Here is a 20,990-nt window from a genome sequence, read left to right on the forward strand (position 1 = left end):
CGTACCACTCGGTTTGTACTGGAACACAATGAATGAACATATGGAAGGTATTTAAAAGCCGTCGGGTTTTGTCATTTAATTACAAAGAATAGACTCTGACAAATAAATACATATTAACATACTCTATTAGGTCAATACACTTCCAATACCCATAGACCACTTGACCTCCGCGATCACCACCCACACTCGTAACTTCCGCCTAAGTCCCTAATACGGAATGATTACTACAACGCTCCACACCCGGTTAGTCTTACATTCAATACTCACATACTGCAGACTTAACTTGGTCACTAAGATCACAACAGGCTCTCGCATAGCTGTCTGCTATATTTCGCTGCTGCCGCAAACGGAGACCTCGGAGGACTTGCCAGTTCAACTCCCACAAAAGACTGCCTCCAGTCAGCCATGGCCTCAAACATTTCACCCCGCCTCTCAAGGAAGGTATAATCCGATTAACCTTATCCCTAGAGCGGTAACCTTGATCCTAGAAGCCTGACGAAGAATAATTCCTCTTTCCAGGAATTATTAATTTGGCTAAACAGCTTCGGTCTTAATCCATTGACCTTTCTTAGATATGTGATCCATAGTCTGTCTACTTACATGTACTTCCAATCATCATTCGTTAAGTGTTGTAGTAATGATCCTCTAGCTAATAATTCCTACTAACTTGTGGATTACAAAACCACTCCCCTCCTTAAACACGCATATGTCCCCATATGCATCATTGCAATGGTTCCATTAGTGCAAGGACCTGGAGGATGCACCCACCATATATGTACAACTAAAAAATCATCCAATAAGTTCATCATACACACGATGAAATAAATTAAAATTTTCCCCGACATGACTCACAACTCTTCTCCAACATATACATTATATTCACATCATAGCACAGGTAAAATTGTCTGTAATAATTTTTCCCATCTCCAACAATGCACATATACCTAAACTGCTGACATATAATTACATACAAACATAACCATAAAATTACATTGACCAGAATGCTGGCACTTAAACAGAAATGACACTAGTCATTAATATATACACAACACATATATATCTAAAGTTCTTCATCCTTAGTAACAAGTTAATTATAATTTAACATCTTGCCCTGTACTGTTGACATAAGGGCTTACAATGATCACACAATGTTTCACTGGCCTCCTCCACAATTGGCAGCATCACTTCTCTTGTCTTCGTGTCCCATGGTTGCTAGGTCATAGATCCTCCATGACCCAGACAAAACCCAGGCTGTCCAGCCTGGTGAATGTTGTCAATGTCCCATCGTTGCTCTGAGCTAACGTGATCCTGGCCTCCAGAGCAACGGAGATTCCTACCCCAGGGTCATGTTCCCTCGGGTCTGTGCTGACGTCTCGTTCCAGGGCACCAATCCCAGAACGCTGTAGATACCTCACAGCTCTCTGGTCATCCTTCCTTGCTGTCCTCACCACAGCTGTAGCACATTACTCTAGGCCTATCCGCCCAGAGTGTGTCCACTTGTATTCACACCTTCCCGACCGCTGTACCTGCAAAATATTCCCTCTGAGCCCCCTGGCTCGATCCCATTATTACATGACACCCCATCGGCTCCTTACTCTCTCCCCGTATATAGCCTGAGCGCAGCTGCAAAACCATTGCAGCTGGCCCTTATCCCTGCTTTGATGTCAGGGGGCGAATTTCGCCTATAACGTCACGTTGGCTTCACCTCCTTCCCCCTTTTTTTTTAGAATTACTGAGTGTAGTCTCATAGCTTCCCTTCTACTCTACCTGAAGCTCTGTGACATGATCCCGGGGGACCTTCTCAAGCCTAACACTCAGTAATGGTGCCGATGAGGTAATATACAGTATATACACACACATACATTATCACAATAAATACCTCATTAAAATAATTTCACAACTAATGTCACTAAAGCATCATACTGCCACTGGCTCGCTTCTAGCGAGATTCCTGTAACAACTTAATGAGAAATTAGTATATCTACTTGGCTCGCCCACTGCAACCACCAACACCTGAAATTTTGGAATTCTACATTATAATCTTATCCATAACACTTACCCACTCCGACACACCATCACCTCTGGTCAACCCAACCACTGATGACCTCAATATAACGCCACACATCCCTACAACCACTTCCTGCGTCCTAACGCACCGACCTTGCTACGCCATTACTCACCTTACCGACCACTACCTGGCGCCCCTGCGCCACCATATACTCCACAACACCACACTCCATACCAGGCGTCCAAACGCCACTACACTACACCACCCAATGGCGTCCCCAACGCCCTCAACACAACACCCGGCGTCCCCAACGCCCTCAACACAACACAGCGTCTTCAACGCCATCAACACAACACACACGGCGTCCTCCAACACCATTACCACCACAGGCATAGGCCTTGCGCCAGAGCGCATCAAAACACCACGAGACGTCACCACCAATAACACCACCAATAAGTAACCAGACGCCACACACACTCCCTTTTCTCTCGTAATCCGTTAATTACCTGACCAACACTCGTCAGGCATAATTTCTTGTGTAGTGGCCACCTGCCACACTCTACCACCTGCGTTAACATACTTCAACGCTAATGTCTACAATACACCCGGTGTTACAACAACCAGTTATGCTACACATGCTACACCTTGGCGCTACAATGACAACAATGTCATGCACTATACTACATCCATAATATCAACAGTCAAAACATGCACATTCCACTACAGTAAATACTATGAATTACGCTGGCGTCTAATACGCCACTACACGTGCATTACACTACACACCCCGGCGTACAAACGCCAATACACAACCATGCACTACACTTGGCGTCCACACACCCCCACCAACGGAACACGCTCCCCGTGTTCCAGGGTAACACTCTCCATAATGCTACCTGCACCCACTAAAAATCTCCATGGCCCTCTCCAGGGTACACTAGACGGCGAACCCCAGACGTCAAATTATGCGTCACTCGCTATGCCAAGGCGTCCATAATTCACTGCGCCTATTTTCTGTATCTACACCTGACAACGCAGGAACTCGTGCAGTACTTTAGGTAATATTTCATTATCCTTAAAATATTCGATTTACACGTTACATGAAATTTAATTAACTTTAAATTACGTAGTTTTCACGCTTAATTTCACCTTAGCAACGGTTTCTCACTATTTCCGCCTTACCAACGATATAAAACAAGCTCCAAGGTGCGGCTCGCTTGGCCCACCCATCGCTTGGCCCGCACATGGCCGCACATGGCCCACGCTGGCCCACATTCACCCGCGCTAGTTTACCTCGCCACGCTGTATAATCCGCACTACGAACACTGTATAATCCACACTACGAACATTGTATAATCCGCACTACGAACACGGCACTTGTTTTGGATCCCGATGCTTCAGTGGTCCAGACTTGCCTCTTAGCCGTCTCTCGTTGCGGGAATCTGGAAAGAAAGAAATAAACCCCACATGTGCCCCACAATGGCCTAGTCCCTTTAATTAACTAACTCCTCTGACCTGGTCTCACCTGACCCTTCTTTCCTCCGTCTAGTAACCACTATTCTCACCACAACCCGACGTCTACCATTTCCCGAACATTCCCTCACCAACTAAACCAGTAACACACTTCCTTCATCTCTCAAAGTGTTCCAAAGCCTGTTTGCGCTGCCACCAAATATGTTGTGAACCAATTCCCTAACATTCCCTCACCAACCAAACCAGGAACACTATGAGGGGACAGATGGAAGGTCTTTAAAGGCCGTCGGGTTTACTCATTTAATTACAAAGAATAGACTCTGACAAATAAATACATAATAACATACTCTATTAGGTCAATACACTTCCAATACCCATAGACCACTTGACCTCCGCGATCACCACCCACACTCGTAACTCCGCCTAAGTCCCTAATACGGAATGATTACTACAACGCTCCACACCCGGTTAGTCTTACATTCAATACTCACATACTGTAGACTTAACTTGGTCACTAAGATCACAACAGGCTCTCGCATAGCTGTCTGCTACACTTCGCTGCTGCCACAAACGGAGACCTCGGAGGACTTGCCAGTTCAACTCCCACAACAAGACTGCCTCCAGTCAGCCATGGCCTGAAACATTTCACCCCGCCTCTCAAGGAAGGTATAATCCGATTAACCTTATCCCTAGAGTGGTAACCTTGATCCTAGAAGCCTGACGAAGAATAATTCCTCTTTCCAGGAATTATTAATTTGACTAAACAGCTTCGGTCTTAATCCATTGACCTTTCTTAGATATGTGATCCATAGTCTGTCTACTTACATGTACTTCCAATCATCATTCGTTAAGTGTTGTAGTAATGATCCTCTAGCTAATAATTCCTACTAACTTGTGGATTACAACAATATAGGTCCACTGAGGTGAGAGACATGAGCAACGTTATACGTAATAAACATTGGGAAGAGTTCCTACAAAGTATAAATGAGCAAACAACACTTGTTGAAGTTTGGGAAAAGATACGAAAAATCTCTAGAAGCAGCCCAACCAAACCGCTGCACCACAGCCCACTAGAACAAGCAAACATCCTCCTTGATCAATGGGCACTAACATCGAGCTACGACTCACTCCCAATTAACATACAGCACAAACTTGATGACACACGCCCCAACAGACAACGAACCAACAATCTTGCATGTACAGCTATCGACGTCTCGGACCTTAATGATGTAACTGAATGGGAATTAAATCATGCACTAAAGATGGGAAAATCAACTGCTCCTGGAGAGGATGGTATTACTTACAGTCTACTGAGATTAGTCTCACACGTACCAGGTAATCCACTATTAGTGTTGTACAGAATGAGTTTACGTGAAGGAGTATTACCTGATGCTTGGACAAAGAGTGTCATTGTTCCCATCCCCAAACCACACTCAGATAATTATAGACCCATATCTCTAACATCGTGTGTTGTTGTTGTTGTTGAGTTAGGGGCGACGACGATCGTGGAATCGGATGCGCCCCGGCGTACCCGTGAAGGGTAAATCGCAAAGCCAGGAAAGGCGAAATGCCAAGCCAAAACGCGAGACGAGTGACGCCAAGCACTAGAAACTAATATGCCACACGGCAAAGCTACGCACAAAGGGAGAGGCAGAAGCACATAATAGAACAGGGCAAACAAACAGCCAGAAAGGCACACAGCATGTCATAGAACAAATACACAGGAAATCAGAGCACATACTTGCCCGGGAACTCGGCCCGCGGGAACCTTACATTGAACGCCTCCCAGAGCACCCATTGCCAAGGGTCTCGTCCATCCACCGGGGACGCCATAACATCCGGAACCGGGGTAACAAACACCTGCAAACTGGGGACCCAGATGGTAGTACTCATGAGGCGAGAAGTCGCCACACGCCCCCACAGGAAGGGAACTTGCCCCCCACGAAAGCACTCCGGTCCGTCAGACAGCAGTAACTTGGCAATATTCGACCAGTGACCCGGTGGCATCACAGACGCCGGCAACACGTCCCCCAGGGCCCCAACGCGCACCCGCACCACAGGGGTACCCTCGGCCCCGGGCACACCACCAGACGACAGCAGGGAACCCGGACGGCGCGCATCCTTCTGTAACGTCACCACTAGGCCACGCCCAGCACCAGAGTCCACACCATCCCTGGCAGCGGAAGCCACCACCCCCCACTGTGGAGAGTCCCCCGGCGGAGAAAGAACTGAAGGCACGTCCAAGACACAGGCACCAGCACCAGCAGGCACATGGACCTCCGCCACCACAAACCGCGGAGACATCGACGCATCCGTATCCACACTGTCAACACCCGAAGCCCCACAGTCACTGAAGTCACCAACGTCGGCCCAGGAAGAAGACGAACGCTGGGAACGTTTGGGCACCGGCCGGATATTGTCCGATCCGGTAAGTGACCCAGAAACACGGATACCACGAGCCGAAGGAACCGACGCCAGGACGGCAGCAGCCTCTATCACAGGGGAAACCGGGCCACACACAGCAGGAGGCTCCGCAGCCACCCCAGCACCAAGTTTATCCGGGACCCGAGTCACGGACACAGGGCCAGGTGCAGCATCAGAAGACGAGGGAGAAGACAGCGACGCCACATAGGGAGCTCCAGGAAGGCCCACGGGAGCAGCTGGAACAGCGACAGGATCAGGCAGACCAACCGACGGTACCTAAAGAACCGGAGGAGGGACGGCAACAACCGGAGGAACGGCAGGCGCCGCCGGGGAAGCTGCAGCAGCAAACGGGATGCGCACCACCTCATCAACATCACCGGAGACTGCCTCCAGAGGGAGCGGCGGGAAGTCCTCATCGCGGAACAAGTTGACAGGAGGAGCAGGGGCCTCAGAGCACCCGGCAGCCTGATGCCCCAACAGGCCACACCGGAAACAGGTACGAGGCTGCCGGGCATAATACACCCGGACGTAGTACCCCATAAGCCGGACAGAAGAAGGTATATCCGACCACAGGCGCATCCCCAACGTGCGAATGTTTGTACGCTTCCCAGCATACCGCCCCGAGGAAAGCGTGTTCACCCGCACGCTGACAACAGTACCAAAACCCCCGAAGTAACGCCGGAGGAGGTCATCAGGGAATTCCAGGGGCGCACCATGGATACTGACATAAGTCAGGGCACCACTGCGGTCCGAAATCGCCACAGAGCCGGCATCGTCTGGCAACGGCAACGTACGCCCCCCGTAACGACGGAGGAAGTCCCGGTACTCGTCCTCTCCCACGAACTTAATAACAACCCAATTGGCCGTAACTAGCTCCACACCGTAAACAGCTTCCACCGGGACACGAAGCATGTCACACATCACCATCTCGATGGTCGGATAACCAGCCTTACAAGTGAACTCCAGGCCCACGGAGTTCACAAGCTGAACAGGAGGAAGATTGCCTCCCATGTCAGAACTGCCACATCAACGCAGTCAGGCAGGCAACAAAACTGGTAGGGCAGGGACGCCCACACCACCTGGCGACCAAAACAGCAAACAACTCCAACAGCCACGGAGGGTCGGTAAGCGTCCTCACTCCACGGCTGCTAGAAGTCGACCAACATCGTGTGTTTGTAAAGTGCTTGAACGTATTGTTCTTAACCGACTCATGTATCGTATACAGGGGCACCTGTCACCTCAACTGTTTGGATTTATGCCTGGGCTCAGTACACAACACTGTTTTGCTGAGTACTTCGCACATATTGAAGCTTCCCCTCAAACAGTCTTCATCGACCTAGCTTTTGATACAGCAAACAGAGAAATCATACTGGAACAGCTTGCCGAGCTGGGAATACAAGGGAAATTACTGAAATGGATAAAGGGCTATTTGTCTAATCGAACAACATATGTTTTGTTTAATGGTGTTAAAAGCACAGAGAGCAAACACTTTGAACTGGGAACTCCACAAGGAGGGGTCCTCAGTCCCTTGTTGTTCAGCGTTCTGATGCATAAACTTATTAAAGATCTTCCAACTAATAATGAAGACACTGTCATTTGTTATGCTGATGATATATGTTTACAGGCTGCCACCGAGCCTAGAATGCAAGTTCTGCTCGACGCTTTTGCTACTAGAGCTGAGGAATGTGGCCTCCTTATCTCTGAACAGAAAACTCGTGCCCTCATTCCATGTGGTATTCCACCAGCCAATTATCATATAGATGGGCGAGCACTTGAGAACTGCGAGTCTTACAGATACCTTGGTGTCCCCATTAACGACCCTGGGTACCTTTCTTCTCTCAAGAGGAGACTTTGGGAGAGATTAAAGCCCTTGGGGGTCCTTGTTGGTGTCAATCATGGACTTAACGTGAGACCTGCTAGAATGTTTTATGTATCATTTATACGCTCTGTGATTGACTACAATGCTCTACATCTCACACTGTATACTGACAAAGAGCTGAAATCTCTTGAAACCTTGCAAAATGAAGCTATGCGTCTCATCCTTGGGGCTCCAAAGTCCACGAGAATAGTTAATATGAGAGCAGAGTTAAAATTACCTACCAAAAGTGAGAAAATTTTGTCTGTTAGCACTGTTTTCGGCGTGAAGGCATTAAGTAGATCTAGACAATACATGAAGTTTCAAGCTAAAATTTCTAATATGCTGCACTCACCTGAGGTCTATAGAAGAAGAACGAAATCTGATTATGTATATTGGTTCTACAAGGTAGCCAACTCCATCAAAATATTAAATATGTACCCAACTCAACTAATGATTAATCAGCCAATTACTCCACGGGATAACTGGGATCTATCAGTTGATTTTGTAAATGCGCCCAAGAAAGATAGTGTGCACACTACATTATTAAAACAGTTAACACTGAAAAGCATCACTGAAAGTACTCAGAGTATGGATAACGATGTTTATCAGTGCTATACCGACGGGTCTGTAGAAGAAGGTGGACGATGTACCGGATATGCATGTAACATATTTGAACAATCTTCTCTCGTACATACAGCAATGAAGCGTGTCAATGACTGGGCAAGTACAACTCAAACCGAACTTGCAGGCATATACCTTGCCACTGAATTTTTAAAAGACAAAGGCAGTGGACTTATATACTGTGACTCGCAGAGTGCACTCCTGGCACTGAATACACATAGTAGTGACACCCAGAAAATAGTCAGTGATATTCGAATGAATGTTTTAGCTGCCAAAGAAAACATATTTGAGATTAAATTCCTATGGATACCATCACATGTTGGCATCTCAAGGCATGACACTGTTGATATGCTTGCTAAGTCAGCCTGCAGAAAACCAGTGGTAGAAATTGATATGGGTGTTTCATTAGCAGTGACAAAGAGAATACTTAAACAAATATCTAATGAAAATCTCACCGACCTAACAAATTCTCAAAGACCTGAAAGTTGTAGCATTAAATATTATGATAGATATCGTGAGGAGACATTCACATATGGGACTAAAAACAACAAGAACCCGGCAATGTGATGTTATAGTGGCCAGAATACGCCTGGGGATATAGACGTATCTGGCAGTTTTTTCAAAACCCCAATGTCGAGTACACAATGTGTCAACTTTGTGAAAGAGAAAACATGCACTCTCTTGAACATTATATTGTAGAATGTCCCATGCTGACTGACTTTCGCCCTCCTGGGCTAAGGTATGCTGAACTCTGTATTTACTATATGAGTAATGGAACACTTGATGATATATTGGACTTGAATCCAAGATTGACCATGTAATATATCAATCATACAATGTATATATATGATGTAACTATATAACCTGAGCTTGTAAAAGCACCTTCATCACCTTCAGTGATTAAGTGCTTAATTGCACACTAGTTTCTTCATCAGCTACCTCACCCTGTCAGAGTAAATGAGACAAATATATGTGAATGCATGTGTGTGCGTATATATGTATGTATATGTGTGTGTGTGTATATGTATATGTATGGGTATAAAGTATATATGGAAGCTGATCAGAATTACATTTCACCTTTGTGAATGTACATTAATGGCACTATGTAAAAGACACATCTAACACTTTATGTAGGGCATACGTAAATCTGTGTATCTATGTATTTACGTATGTAGGTTAGCTTAGCATTTTAAAAGCACCGAATCACCTTCTGTGGTTGATTGTTCAATAAACCCTTGAACTATATGTTTAACACTTCTCTAACCCTGTCCATGGAGGACAGAAGAAAATGTATATATGCTAGTTAGCATTGTAAATGTGTGGCCACGTCTGTGGTAGAAAATAATAATAAAAAAAAAAAACATGCAGCAACCAAGATAAAACAAACATTAGGCTGGAAGTGAGAAAAGAATCTGACCCGAAGTTGGTGCAAAACACAGTTGATCGGAGAAAGTCCATAATAATTTTTGGTTGCAAAGAAAAGGAGATACCATCTAGCTCAGAAAGAGCTGTAGAAGAAGCAAAAGTAGAAGATAAAATTGTTGGCCTCGTGGAAGGTCTTACAACCATAGAGAATGTGTGCGACTACAGGAGAATAGGCAGATATGTAAAAGGGAAAGATCGACCTTTGAGGATCACCCTAAATGGTGCCAAACAGATGGAAGAAGTACTAAGGAATGCTAGAAAATTACAAAGTGATGAGGATGGGACAGTGTGGTCGTTAAGACGAGATCTTTCAAAAGGAGATAGAGAGGAGCTGAAACTGAACCTCGCCGAGGCAAAACGTTTAAATGAGAGCAGGAATGAAGAAGAATCAATTCTTTTTTCTACAAAGTGATAAGGGTAGGCAGACCAGTAAAGTGGTACATAAAGGCAAACTACAAAATCATTAGAGAGAGGGGGAGTGAAAAATAAGAAGAGGGGAAACAAGTTCCTGGAGATTGCATACACCAACATAGATAGAGTAAGATCGAAGATACTGGAGTTAAGTGATGTAATACAGCTGCAGACACCAGACATTGCTGCACTCACGGAGACAAAACTTGAAGATGTTATTTTAAATTAGGTCATATTCCCAAGGGGCTACTCAATTTGGAGACGGGACAGAAAAATTACGAAAGGCGGTGGCGTTGCTGTGCTGGTGAAAGAACATCAAAAGGTGAAGGAAATAATGACTGCCAATCCACAAGAAGTTGACATTAGCACTAGAGATCTGCCATGAGGATGATAAACTAATGATCATAAATGCATATAGTCCACCGCCAAGCAGCACATGGTCAAAGAAGGAGCTAGATAGTAAACGAGAAGGTCTTATAACAATAATGAGAGAGATCATAGCGAGAGCGGATAACGATAGTTCACGACTGTTGATAGCCGGCGACTTCAACTTGAAATCCATAAACTGGAAAGCATATGAAGCTAAAACAGAAGATTTTTGGACCTGTAAATTTGTAGACCTCATCCTGGAAACATTCTTGTATCAACATGTTAAACAAGCTACGAGGATGAGGGGAGTAGACGTTCCCTCCATGTTAGATTTGATATTTACCAGGAAGGAGGAAGAAATATTTGACATTCAGTACCTTCCTCCCTTGCGTAGAAGTGACCATGTCTTTTTGGGAATAAAGTATGCAATGCGTTATAATCTGGAAGAAAATATGAAGGTTGATGCAATTGAAAAACTTGACTTTAGGAGAGGACATTATGGCAACCTTAAAAATTTTGTTAGTGAGTATAATTGGACAGACTTGTTGCTAGGCAAGGAAGTGAATGAGATGTATGTCAAGTTTTGTCAATATATGATAAAGGCACAAAAAAAAATTATACCGAAACAGAGATGCAGAACTAGGAAACAGGATTTGTTCAACAGAAATTGCGAGAAGGTCAGAGACCAAAAGACACAAAAATGGAATCAATGCAGGAAGAAGCCAAACCCCCAAGCATACCAGTGATACAAAGATGCGAGAAACAACTACACGGAAGTGAGGAGAGAGGCAGAAAGAAATTTTGAAAAAGGGATTGCACACAAATGTAAAACAGAACCAGGTCTATTCTATAAATTCATAAACAACAAATTGCAGATAAAGGATAATATTCAGAGGTTAAAAATGGGAAGTAGATTCACGGAAAATTAAAAGAAAATGTGTGAAACATTAAACAAAAAGTTCCAAAGTGTGTTTGTACAAAATGAAATCATCAGGGAATCAGATACAATAAGAATTCCAGAGAACGACATAAAGCACATAGAGGTGTCTAGAGACGAAGTGGAAAAAAAGCTAAAGGAGCTAAATAAGAACAAAGCAGTTGGTCCAGATGGAGTTTCACCATGGGTTCTGAGAGAATGTGCACCTGAGCTCAGCATTCCACTTCAACAGATTTTTCAGGCATCCCTGTTTACAGGAGTTGTAGCTGATGTGTGGAAAAAGGCTAACATAGTTCCAATCTACAGAAGTGGAAGCAGGGAAGACCCCCCCCCCTAATTATAGACCGGTATCATTGACAAGTGTAATAATCAAAATATTAGGAAAAATAATTAAAACTAAATGGGTAGAACACCTGGAGAGAAATGATATAATATCAGACAGGCAGTATGGTTTTCGATCTGGAAGATCCTGTGTATCGAATTTACTCAGTTTCTATGATCGAGCAACAGAGATATTACCAAAAAGAGATGGTTGGGTTGACTGCATCTATCTGGACCTAAAAAAAGGCTTTCGACAGAGTTCCACATAAGAGTTTGTTCTGGAAACTGGAAAATATTGGAGGCGTGACAGGTAAGCTTCTAACATGGATGAAAAATTTTCTGACTGATAGAAAAATGAGGGCAGTGATCAGAGGCAATGTATCGGACTGGAGAAATGTCACAAGTGGAGTACCACAGGGTTCAGTTCTTGCACCAGTGATGTTTATTGTCTACATAATGATCTACCAGTTGGTATACAGAATTATATGAACATGTTTGCTGATGATGCTAAGACAATAGGAAGGATAAGAAACTTAGATGATTTTCATACCCTTCAAGATGACCTGGACAAAATAAGTATATGGAGCACCACTTAGCAAATTAAATTTAATGTTAATAAATGCCATGTTATGGAATGTGGAATAGGAGAACATAGACCTCACACAACTTATATATTATGTGAGAAATCTTTAAAGAATTCTGATAAAGAATCTAGGGGTTGTTCTAGATAGAAAACCATCACCTGAGGACCACATAAAGAATATTGTGCGAGAGCCTATGCTACGCTTTCTAACTTCAGAATTGTTTTTAAATTCATGGATGGCGATATACTAAAGAAATTGTTCACGACTTTTGTTAGGCCAAAGCTAGAATATGCAGCAGTTGTGTGGTTTCCATATCTTAAGAAGCACATCAACAAACTGGAAAAGGTGCAAAGACATGCTACTAAGTGGCTCCCAGAACTGAAGGGCAAGAGCTACGAGGAGAGGTTAGAGGCATTAAATATGCCAAAACTAGAAGACAGAAGAAAAAGAGGTGATATGACCACTACAAACAAAATAGTAACAGGTTATTGAAAAAATCGTTAGGGAAGATTTCCTGAGACCTGGAACTTTAAGAACAAGAGGTCATAGATTGAAACTAGCTAAACACAGATGCCGAAGAAATATAAGAAAATTCACTTTCGCATACAGAGTGGTAGACGGTTGGAACAAGTTAGGGGAGAAGGTGGTGGAGACAAAGACCGTCAGTAGTTTCAAAGCGTTATATGACAAAGAGTGCTGGGAAGACGGGACACCACGAGCGTAGCTCTCATCCTGTATCTACACTTAGGTACTTACACTTAGGTAATTACACACACACACACACACCTTCTTCGTTTTATGCCCCCCCAGTCCCCCATATCCCCTCATTCCCCCAAGCCCTCCCTCCTCCCATACCCCCCAAGCCTCCCCTGCTCCCACACTCTCCAAAGCCTCCCCCTCTCACCCCCCCCCCACCCCAAGCCTCCCCCGCTCACCCACCACTCAAGCCCTCTTTTCTCTCCAGCCCCCCTCCCAAGGCCTCCCTCTTACACCACCCTCCTCATATCAAATTCTCCCAGTCCCGCACACATCAGACCCCCCAGGTCCCCCTTCAGAGGCCCTCCCATCCCGGTCCCTCCCTGTTTCCCGGCTTCAGGGAAAGCAATAGGATCTGAGAAAGGACAGAAGAGAGTCAGCTTCTGGGTGATGTACTCGAACATAGATGGGATCACCAGCAAAGAAAGTGAAATACGGGAAAGAACACAAGAAGTGAACCCAGATGTAATCGGACTCAAAGAAAGGAAACAAAACTCCCAGTCATCATAATGAATGCGGTGTTCCCCAGAACTACACTGTAATAAGGAAAGAGGGGGAAGGAGGGGGAGGAGGTGGAGTGGCCCTACTAATGAGAAAGGAATGGAGCATCAAGGAGATGGTCATCCCGAGCTGCGAGGGCTTCAGACACTACATAACAGGCACCATGACATTGGGAGGACCAAAAGTAGCAGTAGCAGTGATATATAACCCTCCACCAAATGACAGAAGACCAAGGCAAGAGTATGACAACAACAACATGGCAGTTAACACTATAATTGCGAAGGCAGCCTCTGCTGCCTGTAGAAATAGATCCCATCTGCTCATCATGGGAGACTTCAATCACGGAAAGATAGACTGGGAGAACAAGAAACCGCATGGAGTAGAGGATACATGGAGAGCCAAACTAATGGAGGAGGCGACAAGAAACTTTCTAAGCCAACATGTCAGGCTACCCAGTAGGATGAGAGGAAAGGATGAACCATCGACACTCGACCTAGTTTTCACTCTGAACGACTCCGACATAAGGGAAATCGGCTATGAGGCCCCAGTAGGAATGAGCGACCACAGTGTACTGGCGTTTGAGTATCTGGTTGAGGAAGAGTTATTGAACTCGAGGAGGGGTACTGAAAACAAAAAACTGGCATTCCAAAAGTGAAACTATGAGGAGTTAAGAAAATTCCTAACAGATATGACATGGGAAACAGAGCTCAGGGAAAAGACCGCCCAAGACATGATGGAATCCATCTCGCACAAGTGCAAGGAAGCAGCAAACAAGTTTGTCCCAATTCAAAAGGAAACCAATGAAATGAAGATGAGAAACCCATGGTTTAATCAGAGATGTAGGCTAGCTAAGTAGCAAAGTAAAAGGGCATGAAGAAACTATAGAAATAACAGGACACTTGAGAGCAGAGAAAGATACCAGAGTGCCAGGAATGAATATGTCAGGATGAGAAGAGAAGCAGAAAAACAATACGAAAATGACATCGCAAGCAAGGCAAAGACTCAACCTAAATTGCTGCACAACCACATCAGGAGAAAAACAACAGTAAAGGAACAGGTAATGAATATAAGGATAGGGGCAGAAGGATTCACTACAAACGACAAGGAAGTGTGTGAGAAACTGAATAAAAATTCCAGGAGGTCTTCACCTTAGAGCACGGAGAGATTCCAGAGATAGGAGAGGGAATAGTTAACCAGGAATAACTAGAAGAGCTTGAGATTACCAGTGGGGTAGTAAAGAAGTGTTTACTAGAGATGGATGTGAAAAAGGCTATAGGTCCAGATGGAATCTTCCATTGGATACTAAGGGAAGGAGCAGAAGCACTGTGCCTGCCACTCTCCGTAGTGTATAACAAATCACTGGCAACAGGGGAACTGCCAGAAATTTGGAAGGCAGCTAATGTACTTCCAATATACAAGAAAGGGGATAGGCCGGAGGCACTGAACTACAGGCCAGTGTCCCTAACCTGCATACCATGCAAGCTGATGGAGAAGATTGTGCGAAGAAAGCTAGTGGAACATCTGGAGCGAAAGAACTTTGTAACACAGCATCAACATGGGTTCAGAGATGGCAAACCCTGCCTCACAGGCCTAATTGAATTCTACGACCAGGCAACAAAAATCAGGCAAGAAAGAGAGGGGTGAGCAGACTGAATATTTTTGGATTGTCAAATAGCCTTTGATACAGTACCACACAAGAGGCTAGTGAAAAAGCTGGAGATGCAGGCTGAAGTGAAAGGGAAGGTCCTCTGTTGGATAAGGGAGTACCTAAGTAACAGAAGACAACGAGTCACTGTGAGGGGTGAGGTCTTGGATTGGTTTGACGTCACAAGTGGAGCCCCGCAGGGGTCAGTCCTTGGACCAAACACTGTTTCCGATATATGTAAATAATATCCCAGAGGGTATAGAAACGTTTCTCTCAATGTTTGCTGATGATGTAAAAATTATGAGGAAGATTGAAACAGAGGATGATAGTAGGAGGCTACAGGACGACCTAGATAGACTGAATGAATGATCCATCAAATGGCTGCTAAGGTTTACCCAGAGTAAATGCAAAGTAATGAAATTAGGCGGTGGAAACAGGAGGCCAGACACAAGATATAGAATAGGAGATGAAGTACTTAATGAAACGGAAAGAGAGAAAGATCTAGGAATTGATATCACACCAAACCTGTCTCTTGAAGCCCCACATAAAAAGAATTACGTCTGCGGCATATGCGAGGCTGGCTAACATCAGAACAGCCTTCAGGAACCTGTGTAAGGAATCGTTTAGAATCTTGTACACCACATACGTAAGACCAATCCTGGAGTATGCAGCCCCAGCATGGAGCCCGTACCTTGTCAAGCACAAGACGAAGCTGGAAAAAGTTCAGTGGTATGCCACTAGACTAGTCCCAGAACTAAGAGGCATGAGTTACGAGGAAAGGCTGCGGGAAATGCACCTTACGACACTGGAAGACAGAAGAGTGAGGGGATACATGATCACTACCTACAAAATCCTCAGGGGAATTGACAGGGTAGACAATGATAAACTATTCAACACTGGCGGTACGCGAACAAGGGGACACAGGCGGAAACTGAGTACCCATATGAGCCACAGGGACATTAGAAAGAACTTTGTCAGTGTCAGAGTAGTTAACAGGTGGAATGCATTAGGCAGAGATGTAGTGGAGGCTGACTCCATACACAGTTTCAAATGTAGATATGATAGAGCCCAGTAGGCTCAGGAATCTGTACAGCAGTTGATTGACAGTTGAGAGGCGGGCCCAAAGAGCCAAAGCTCAACCCCCGCAAGCACAATTAAGTGAGTACAATTTGGTGAGTTGACACACACACACACACACACACACTCACACTCACACACACACACACACACACGAACACACACACACGGACATGCACAGGTTCACACACACAAGCACACACACTCACACAAACACAAACACACACAAAGGCACAAAAACACGTACTGTTGGAAATTTCCAACACTAATAAACTACTATTGTATTATAATAAATCATTATCATTATATACTAACTACAGTAGTTACTAATTTTACTAACGGTAGTGTCAACATAAATTAACCATTGCATCTGCGTATTAATGCTAGAATTCTCATGAAATCGAGTAGCAACATTGCGTCAGATAATGTCCAGTTAGACACATTTATTACCAATGAGTTAGAGAATTGAATGTGGTTCTCTAAAATCATCAGTATTCCGTGTAATAATTACTTACGGATAATATAACTCCCAATAATCTCAAACCGAGAGTTATTAACTAAAACCTGTTATGTAGTAGCAGTCCTTTCTGTTACGTATGGAGGTCATGTTCCATGACCTCCATGACTCTGGCAAAAGTTAGAACATCATTCAGAAACCTAAGTAAGGAGTCATTTAGGGTGCTTTACAATACCTACGTGAGGCCAATCTTAGAGTAAGTCACCTCATCATGGAGTCCCCATCTGAAGAGGCATATAAGGAAACAGGAAAAGGTTCAGAGGTTTGCAACGAGACTCGTCCCAGAGTTACCAGGGAAGGGGTATGAAGAGCTACTTAAGGAACTGTGCCTTACGACACTAGAAAGAAGAAGGGAGTGGTAGGACATGATAGGAATGTATAAAATACTCAGGGGGATTGACAGAGTGGACATACACGAAATGTTCACAAGGAATAGTAACAGAACGAGAGGACATGAGTGGAAGCTGGAAACTCAGATGAGTCACAGGAATGTTAGGAAGTTTTCTTTTAGTGTGAGAGTAGTGGTAAAATGGAATGCACTTAAGGAACAGGTTGTGGAGGCAAATACTATTCATAATTTTAAAACCAGGTACGATAGGGAAATAGGACCGTAGTCATCGCTGTAAACAACCGATGCTCGAAAGGCGGGATCCAAGAGTCAATGCTCGATCCTGCAGACACAAATGGGTGAGTACAAATAGGTGAGTACTGACACACACACACACACACTGTAAGTGTAATTGTTTAACACTGTACACCAGTTGATTGATGGTTGAGAGGCCAGACCAAAGAGCCAAGCCCAACCCCCGCAATCACAAATAGGTGAGTACACACTCACACACACACACACACACACACACACACACACACACACACACACACACACACACACACACACACACACACACACACACACACACACACACACACACACACTCACACACACACACACACACACACACTCACACACACACACACACAAGGTAATGTACTCAAGGTAATGTACTCAAACATTGATGGAATTACCAATAAAGCAAGTGAACTGGCAGAAAGGGTGCAAGAAGAAAACCCAGATGTAATAGGACTAACGGAAACAAAATTGTCAGGAGTCATAGCAGATGCTGTGTTTCCAAAGGACTGCTATATAGTAAGGAAAGACAGGGAAGGAAGAGGAGGTGGAGGAGTGGCCCTGCTGATAAGGAAGGACTGGAGTTTTGATGAGATGGAAATTCCAGGCTGTGACGGATTCAGAGATTACATAACAGGAACTATAATAATGGGTGGACCTAAGATAATAGTGGCAGTCATTTACAACCCTCCCCTAAATGACAGAAGACTTAGACAGGAGTTTGATAGGAACAACATGGCAACCATTAATATAATAGAGAGAGCAGCTTCAGTTGCCTGCAGGAATGGCTCCAGACTCTTAATCATGGGCGATTTCAACCATGGAAAGATAGACTGGAAGAATGGGGACCCACATGGTGGTGCAGATACGTGGGGAGCTAAACTCTTGGAAGTGGCAACAATGAATTTTCTGAGCCAGCATGTCAAGGAACCCACAAGAGCGAGAGGCAATGATGAACCAGCTAGACTTGACTTGATATTCACCCTGAATGAGTCAGAAATAAGGGAAGTCAAAGTTGAAGCCCCCATAGGAATGAGTGACCACAGTGTACTGACCTTTGAGTACTTGGTGGAGGTAGGGGTAACCTATCCAAGGATGGGAGTAGAGGGAAAAAGACTGAATTACCGAAGAGGAAAATATGACGAGATGAGGAGCTTCCTCAGGGGAATACCATGAGAAACAGAACTTATAGACAAGAATGTGCAGGTCATGATGAATTTTGTCACCCAGAAGTGTTAGGAAGATGCAGACAGGTTTATCCCCGTCCAAAAGGAGAAAAACGAAAAACAACATGAAAAACTCATTGTTCAACAAGGAATGCAAGGTAGCGAAGCAACTGAGTAAAATAACATGGAGAAACTACAGAAATAACAGAACACCAGAGAGCAGGGAGAGATACCAGAGGGCCAGAAATGAGTACCTCAGAGTGAGGAGGGAAGCAGAGAGACAGTTTGAAAATGACATCGCGAGTAAAGCCAAGACCCAACCAAAGCTGCTCCACAGACACATCAGGAGGAAAACAGCAGTGAAGGAACAAGTGATGAAGCTGCGAAAAGCGGAGAACAGATACACAGAGAATGACAAGGAGTTGTGTGAAGAACTCAACAAGAGATTCCAGGAGGTCTTCACAATAGAACAAGGAGAAGCCCCTGCACTAAATGAGGCGGCAAACCAAGCAACCTTGGAGGAATTTGACCTCACCAGTGATGAGGTCAAAAGGTGTCTGCTGGAGCTGGATGTGACAAAGGCTGTTGGGCCTGACAGAATCTCACTATGGATACTAAAGGAAGGTGCAGAAGCACTAAGTGTGCCACTCTCTATGGTGTATAACAGGTCACTGGAATCAGGAGACTTACCAGAAAGTTGGAAGACAGCTAACATGGTCCCAATATACAAAAAGGGTGACAGGCAAGAGGCACTGAATTACAGGCCAGTTTCCTTAACTTGTATACCATGCAAGGTGATGGAGAAGATCGTGAGGAAAAGGTTCGTAGAGCATCTGGAGGGAAATAACTTTGTAATGCACCACCAACATGGGTTCAGGGTTGGTAAATCGTGCCTCACAGGTTTAATAGAATTTTATGACCAGGCAACAACAATTAGCCAGGAAAGAGAAGGGTGGGCCGACTGCATTTTCCTGGATTGCCAAAAAGCTTTTGACACAGTACCCCATAAAAGGCTGTTAAAAAAGTTGGAGCAACAGGCAGGAGTAAAAGGGAAGGTGCTCCAGTGGATAAGGGTGTACTTAAGCAACAGGAAACAGCGAGTAACGGTGAGGGGGGAGACATCGGAGTCGCGAGATGTCACCAGCGGAGTCCCACAGGGCTCAGTACTTGGACCCATCCTGTTTCTAATATATGTGAACGATCTTCGGGAGGGTATAGACTCATTCCTCTCAATGTTTGCTGATGATGCAAAAGTTATGAGAAGAATCAAGACGGATGAAGATAGACAGAGACTACAGGATGACCTGGATAAACTGGAGGATTGGTCTAGAAAATGGCTGCTAAAGTTCAAGTCGGGAAAGTGTAAGGTGATGAAATTAGGCGACATCTCAAGATAACCATCTCAAAAAGGAAGGGAGCAGAAGGCTGAACACAAGGTATCATCTGGGAGGTGAAATCCTGCAAGAGTCAAACAGAGAGAAAGACCTGGGGGTTGATATCACACCGAACCTGTCCCCAGAGGCCCACATCAGGAGAATATCATCAGCGGCATATGCTAGACTGGCCAACATAAGAACTGCCTTTAGAAACTTGTGTAAGGAATCTTTCAGAACCCTGTATACCACTTATGTAAGTCCAATTCTGGAGTATGCAGCTCCAGCCTGGAGTCCATACCTAGTTAAACACAAGACAAAGTTAGAGAAGATTCAGCGGTATGCCACCAGGCTCGTCCCGGAACTGAGAGGATTGAGCTACAAGGAAAGGCTAAAGGAGCTGAACCTCACATCCCTGGAAAACAGAAGATTAAGGAGAGACATGATAACCACCTACAAAATTCTCAGGGGAATTGACAGGGTGGACAAAGACAAACTCTTCAGCACGGGTGGGACACGAACAAGGGGACACAGGTGGAAACTTAGTACCCAGATGAGCCACAGAGACGTTAGAAAGAATTTTTTCAGTGTCAGAGTAGTTAATAAATGGAATGCACTAGGAAGTGATGTGGTGGAGGCTGACTCCATACACAGTTTCAAATGTAGATATGATAGAGCCCAGTAGGCTCAGGAATCTGTACACCAGTTGATTGACAGTTGAGAGGCGGGACCAAAGAGCCAAAGCTCAACCCCCGCAAGCACAATTAGGTGAGTACACACACACACACACAGTATTAACCGTGAGCCGGTAGGGGACACACACGATTAGTGAGGTCCGCGGAAATTCGTACATTTCTCGGGACATTGAAGGAGTATAGAGGCTAGATTATAGTATT

Source organism: Procambarus clarkii, chromosome 4 (genome assembly GCF_040958095.1).
Source record: "Procambarus clarkii isolate CNS0578487 chromosome 4, FALCON_Pclarkii_2.0, whole genome shotgun sequence".
NCBI classification, from domain to species: domain Eukaryota; kingdom Metazoa; phylum Arthropoda; class Malacostraca; order Decapoda; family Cambaridae; genus Procambarus; species Procambarus clarkii.